The 6846-nt window shown below is 44.6% G+C and overlaps 1 long non-coding RNA gene across 1 annotated transcript; it reads left to right on the top strand.

The window, feature by feature from the left end:
- Window positions 1–1959: 1959 nt before the first annotated feature.
- Window positions 1960–6558, top strand: LOC147652807 (uncharacterized). Its single transcript, XR_015288387.1, has 2 exons — window positions 1960–3394; window positions 4994–6558. It is a non-coding gene; the product is annotated as an uncharacterized LOC147652807 (long non-coding RNA).
- The last annotated feature ends 288 nt before the right edge of the window (window positions 6559–6846 follow it).

Here is a 6846-nt window from a genome sequence, read left to right as displayed (position 1 = left end):
TTCAGGCTTTGGGTGTTCAAACAGATTTTTCAACCCATGGTGAATCCAACGCACGCACCTGAATTCCCTGGACGCCCAGGGGATTGATGATCCCAGCTGGATTATTCCTTGTATTTAAATAAAAACAATTTAATTCAACTTATTTCAACACGTTCTTGAACAGAAGGAATTTCTGTCCCCACATGAACAGCCTGCCCATTTTAATAATTTGGAATTATACTTTAAAAATATTTTTAAATATAATATATCATAAATATAGTAATATTTAGAAGATATTAGAAATATATTCTACTAATATCAAACGATAATAAATTATATTAAATATATAATATTATAGATTAATTATATTATATTATTAAATTAATATTTATAATTTTAATATATTCTAGATATAATAAAAATATAAATATAACTATATAATAATATATAATATCAATTATATATAATATTATCTATTAATACTTAATTATATAATAATATATAATAATAAAAATTATATAATATACTATATAATAATAGATATAATATACATAATATATAAAACCATAAATTATGTATAATATTATATACACACATAATTACATAATAGATATATAGATATAGATATATATTTCTATAATAATATATTTAATATATTATTGATTATATACAATATTATATATTAATACATAATTATATAACAATAAATATAGATATTGATTTAGATATAGGTATAGATATAAATAGATGCAAATATAGATGCAAATATAGATGTAAATATAGATATAGATATAGATATAGATATAGATATAGATATAGATATAGATATAGATATAAATATAAATATAAATATAAATATAAATATAAATATAAATATAAATATAAATATAAATATAAATATAAATATAAATATATTATTTTAAAAATTTTGCAATATTATAAAATAAAACCACCACACAAATCCAGCTTTGTTTGCTGACCTGAGGTTTCCATTTTCTGCAATAATTTCAGGGCAACCCAGACTGCAAATATTGAATAAATGAATAAATGCAATAAATATTTCATTTGCAATAAATATTAAATAAATAATAATAATAAATAAATATTGCAATTGTGTAAATAAATGCAAGATTGCTGTCCTTGGAGCCATTAGCAGAGCTTCAGTGGATAAAAGATGATAACTCTGAGGCCAAGGAGTGGTTGGAGATCCCAAAAAATTATTTCTTGGAAAAAAATCCAAAAAAGGAAAGAGAAGAACAACGTCAGGGAGGGCGAAATTCCATGAGATGTTGTTGCAGAGGGTGGCTCCACCTGGAATAACACCAGTTCTGAGGGATGGAGACTGGAATTCCAAAGGAACTCCGAAGATCGTTGGCATTTGGTGCCATGGACCTCATCCCAAAGAAACGACCTCTGGACATGAATTCTGTTCGGATTCCCAAAAAGCAGCAGCCCATGGAACTGGTGCTGATGTTCACCGGGAAACACGAGGCCCACCAGGCACAGTTTGTGTCCACTTCCAACATTTCCAAGGATTCAGCTTTGGAGGGAGGGCTGGGATCAAATCTCCATCTCTTGTTGATCTCACAGTGTCCAGGTCAGGTTTGATCCCGCAGGGTCGGAGGGGGCGGGTGGCACATCCGTGGTCTCTGTTCCTTGGAAATGTCCTGGAATCTCCTTTTCCTGCTGCAGAAATCACTTCCCCCAAACCCACATCAGTGGGGCTAGAGCCCAGAATGGTTTGGGATGGAAGGAAAATCCCAAACTATCTCATCCCACCCATCCCATCCCACAGCAGGGACACCTCCCACTGTCCCAGGCTGCTCCAGCCCCAATGTCCAGCCTGGCCTTGGGCACTGCCAGGGATCCAGGGGCAGCCACAGCTGCTCTGGCAATTCCAGCCCAGACAGCAATTCCCAATTCCCAATTATCTCCCATCCATCCCTGCCCTCTGGCACTGGGAGCCATTCCCTGTGTCCTGTCCCTCCATCCCTTGTCCCCAGTTCCTCTCCAGCTCTCCTGGAGCCCCTTCAGGCCCTGCAAGGGGCTCTGAGCTCTCCCTGGATCCTTCCCTTCTCCAGGTGAGCATTCCCAGCTCTCCCAGCCTTTCACCACATCAGCATTTATATTTTCTGTTCTTTAAAGGAAAACTTTTCTGTTCTTTAAAGGAAAAATTATTCAGGAAAAAAGAAGAAAAAAAAAACCAAAAAACCCCAACAACTGTGAAGGGCTTTAAAAATCCTATTTCTCTTTTCCTCCCTCAAAAATGAAGTTTTTATTGCTTTTCCTGGTCCGGCCTAAGGCAGGATTTGCTATTTGAAAAACAAACTGCCAGCAGCCTCCAGCAAAGACAAGCTGCAGTCTCTGGTTTCTCCCTGCTGCCTGTGATTTCCTTGCCTTTGTAAATATTTCTTCCAAGCCAGAAATCCAGCAGGATTTATTTCATCAGCCACACATTTCTGCACAATCCATGGGGGAATGTCAGGTAGGATTTGTAACCGGATCCAGATGGAAGTGGGGCTCTGGGAAGAGCGATGTTGGAGGGGTTTATCCTGTCTCACCTTGGGATGTTCCTTCTTAAATCCTTAAGGCAGCAAAGCTCCTGAACTTTGGGAATATAAAGGACATTTCCTTCTTATCAGGAGGCAGCTCTGTGCCTTTCCCAAAAGGAAGGAAGTGAGGTTTGGCTTGTGGAAATGTTCTCCAGGTCCCAGAGCTGAGGAGCAGAGTTGGGAAAATCTCTTGGAGAGCATCGAGTGCCGGCCAGGATCCAGCAGGGGATGCAGGGAGGAGGTGGGGAAAGGATGGGATTTTAAATGTGGGCTCTTAAATCCATCCCAGAACTCAGAGGAGGAACAGAGTGGGATTTTGGGGTGTCCCATGTAGGGCCAGGAATTGGACTGATGATCCCTTTAAATCCAGCTCAGGTTATTCCATGATTCTACGGTTCAGTGGAGAGTCAGTTTAAGCCAAAAAAAAACAAAAAAAAAAAAAAAAACCAAAAAAAAAAACAAAAACAAAAAGAGAGCTTTCTCTCCTGTTCTTTGCAAATTCCTAAGGATTCCTGCCAGGAGAGCAGGTTCCATGAAAAGCCAGTGAAGTGGTGGCAGCTGCAGGCACAATCCTGCCTGGAATGCCGGTGATCCCAGCTCATCTGGGCTCACATCCACCCTCTGTGCTCCATTTCCAGCTTTGTCCATCCCGATGGAGCCGGAGAGGGAGCTGGAGACCGGCGCTCCCATCTCCTCCTGCTGCTCCAGATTTTCCTTAGGCCACAGATCTGACACTGGAGCCCGGATCTTGATCCGGGAGCAGCTCTGCACGGAGACAAAAGACACAGCCTGCTTCCCAAAAACCACCAGCTAGCCTGGAAAATGTTTGGAAATGGTTAAAAGGGAGCAAATATAAACCACGGGTGAGCTTCTGCCTTTTTATCCTCCTTTCCCTGATTCCCAGGAGCCCATGGAGGGCTAGAGGGAGGCACAAAGCACTGGGGAGCCGGGGAAGGAAGCGTGGATGGTTCCAGACATTTGGAATTTATGGTTTGCCAGTCCTGGAATCCCAGGATGGATCAGGCTGGAGAGACCCCAGAGGGTCCCTGGGGCCACTCCCTGCTCCAGCAGGGCCATCCCAGAGCCCAGGGCACAGGAGTGTGTCCAGGTGGCTCTGGAATATCCCAGGAGGAGACTCCAGCCCCTCTCTGGGCTCTGCTCAGGGCTGGGCACTGCCCAGGGCAGAAGTTCTGCTCCTGTGCAGGGGGAATTCCTGGGATTATTCCCTGCTCATTCCTCTTGTCCCACTCCTGGTTCAGTTCAGGGCGATTTTTTTGCCGTTGGGGAAGAACGATGCCCCAAATCCTGAAACAAACCTGGATCGATGGCCATGCCCAGCTGCTTAAGATCAGACTTAATCCTCCCTTCCAGGAGGGAGGTTCTATGGAAATCTTCCCCAAAAAATTGCTTTTTTTAACATCTCCAGACTCTTCTGGAAACCAGAGCAAAGCAGGAGCTTTTCAAGCAGCAGGAATGTGCAGTGTGGGCTCTAAATCACCCAGATTGCTGCAGGTTTGCACTTCTGCTCGGCAGCTCAGCTTTGCTCCCTCCCCAAGATGTGCCAAGTGCTGCTCCTGCCGCAGCTGAGCCAGCACAATCCTCCTGACGGCCCCTCTGCCGCCCTTCCTTCTGCTCCGGCTGCTCCTGAGGCTTCCTTTCTTCCACCACTTGCTCCATTAAGGATTTTATCCCAATTGCTGAGGCTCCCCACCCCCCTGGCAATGGAATCTCAAAGATTTCCCCTCACGGGGTTTTTGGGGTGAATCTTTTTCAGCCTGGGAGAGCTCAGAGCCCTTTCCAGGGCTTAAAGGGGCTCCAGGAGAGCTGGAGAGGGACTGGGGACAAGGAATGGAGGGACAGGACACAGGGAATGGCTCCCAGTGCCAGAGGGCAGGGATGGATGGGAGATTGGGAATTGGGAATTGCTGGCTGGGCTGGAATTGCCAGATTTGCTGTGTCTGTCCCTGGATCCCTGGCAGTGCCCAAGGCCAGGCTGGACATTGGGGCTGGAGCAGCCTGGGACAGTGGGAGGTGTCCCTGCCATGGCAGGGCTGGGACTGGGTGGGATTTAAGGTCCCTCCCAATCCAAACCTTCCTGCAATTCCAAGATTCTCTGAAACCTCACGTCTGTGGCACAGCAGAGGGAGAGCAGAGAACCTCAGAGTTCATTTCACCCCCTAAATCAAAATTGAATCGGAATCTAATAAAAATGGACAAATCTCTAACTGCATTTCACACCGGTTTTCTTTCACAGCCAGAGTCAATATTCCAACAATAAAGCTGATCCCAGAATAAACCTGGATTATCAAATCCGTTTGGTTTGTCGGATAAATGAATCACCAAGCCCTTAATAATCTCAGCAGCTCGCGCAGCTTTGAGCAGCACTGCAAACAAAAGGGGAAGTTCCATCTTTATTTGCCTAAAAGCTCATTAATTTTTCCTTCCTTTCCTCCTCTTTCCAGGATTCTCCAGTCCCTCGTGGAAAATCAAAGCAGATCCCTGAAACCAAGTCCTCCTCCTCCTCTGAGCCAAACATTTCCTCACTCAGAACAGCTCAGGACTTGATGCAATCCCGTGTTTGGCTTTGGAAAACTCAGGGAAGGTTGACATTTAGGGAGAGATGGGGAATCCCAGCTGAAACAGGATAAATGGATAAATCACATCCCTCCCACTAAGGAGAGCTCCTGGTGGTCCTCACAAACCTCCCAAAATCTGGGCACAACAAAAGCTCACAACGCCTGAATTTACTTATATATAAAAATAAAAATATAAAAATATAAAGATATAAAAATCTGTGAGGAGGCAAAAAAAAAAGCTAAAAACACAACAGACAAATCCCCAACAGATTTTATTGTTCTGTTTTTGGGGGATCTGTGGAACAAGCTTCCTCTGGCACGTGCCAGAACGACTTTCAGGGCTCTAATATTCAGATATTTAATGAGGTGCCCAATTAAGCTGAAGCACAGCCGCTGGTGCTGCCACTTCCCACGGAAACCTGAGGGATTTGAGCCTCTGCCTCATTAGGACGGGGACGGGTGAAGCTTTTGTGGGGCTGGAAAATAACCAGAGAGAAAAATCAATTCCTTTGCATTGTTCTGATGGAAAAAAAGGGATTGGGAAGGGTAGGACAGGAAGGTTGGGGATAAAATTCCTTGGGGAGGGAAGGAGGCAGGGATGCTTCCACAGGTGAGGACACGGAAGGACTGGGAAAACCTTGGCTTCTCCCTGGATGGAGCAAGATCCATTTCAAGTTTCAAAGGGATGTTGTTCATCTGGAGAAAAGAAGGATCCAGGGAAACCTCAGAGCCCCTTCCAGGGCCAGGGACATGGGAGATGGAGAGACAGGACACAGGGAATGGCTCCCAGTGCCAGAGGGCAGGGATGGATGGGAGATTGGGAATTGGGAATTGCTGTCTGGGCTGGAATTGCCAGATTTGCTGTGGCTGCCCCTGGATCCCTGGCAGTGCCCAAGGCCAGGCTGGACACTGGGGCTGGAGCAGCCTGGGACAGTGGGAGCTGTCCCTGCATGGAACTGGATGAGCTTTAAGGTCCCTTTCAACCCAAACCATTCCATGACTCGTTGATTCCATGAGAATCCTGGGAATTAATGACCAATCCCTATAAATGGCTCTCCTGGTTTAATTAAAAAAAAAAAAAAAAAGAAGAATCTGAAAATTTGAATTCACCATTTCTCTCCACCTTTTCCTGTTTTGAAGGAAGGAAAAAGCCAGAGATGATTTTTCTGGAAAAAACCCTTGCTCATGGAATGATCCCCCCCAGACAGTCCAGGAACTTGGGGAAGGAAATCCCAGGAGCAAGACTGGGAAACACAAACTTTTCTCTGCTGTTACACCTGAATTAACTCTCTGGTGCCCCATTCCCATTACCCCAACATCAGGTGTGGACAGGGATGAACTTGACCTCTCCAGGCCCCTTTGGAGCTGGTGACCAAAAGTCACCCAGGGAGAAGAGTCCATCAGTGTGGGCAGGACACTCAGCAGTAAATTAAAAATCACTCTGAAATGTCTTTTTGTCTCACTTTCCTTTGAAATGACAAAAAACCCCCACGTTTCTGGAGGTTTTGTGAAATCAGCTGTGTGTAGGAAACCTGGAATTCCTTCTGGAGGTGTCATTTCAGGTCTTGGGAAGAGCAAAAGCTCAGACAGAACTGAATTTACGTCAGGCTGGGTTCGTGCCCACCCAGAGGCTGGCACAGGGTGCTCTGTCTGCTCCCAAAATGTCTCAGATCTGTTGGAAAATGGCAAAACAAAGCTGAGTGTGAGCTGGGGTTGCTGTGCTGGGGTTGTTTCACCAG

The sequence above is a fragment of the Cyanistes caeruleus genome, chromosome 6, assembly GCF_971803275.1.
Source record: "Cyanistes caeruleus chromosome 6, bCyaCae1.hap1.1, whole genome shotgun sequence".
NCBI classification, from domain to species: Eukaryota; Metazoa; Chordata; class Aves; order Passeriformes; family Paridae; genus Cyanistes; species Cyanistes caeruleus.
This window is presented reverse-complemented; position numbering and strand designations above follow the sequence as displayed.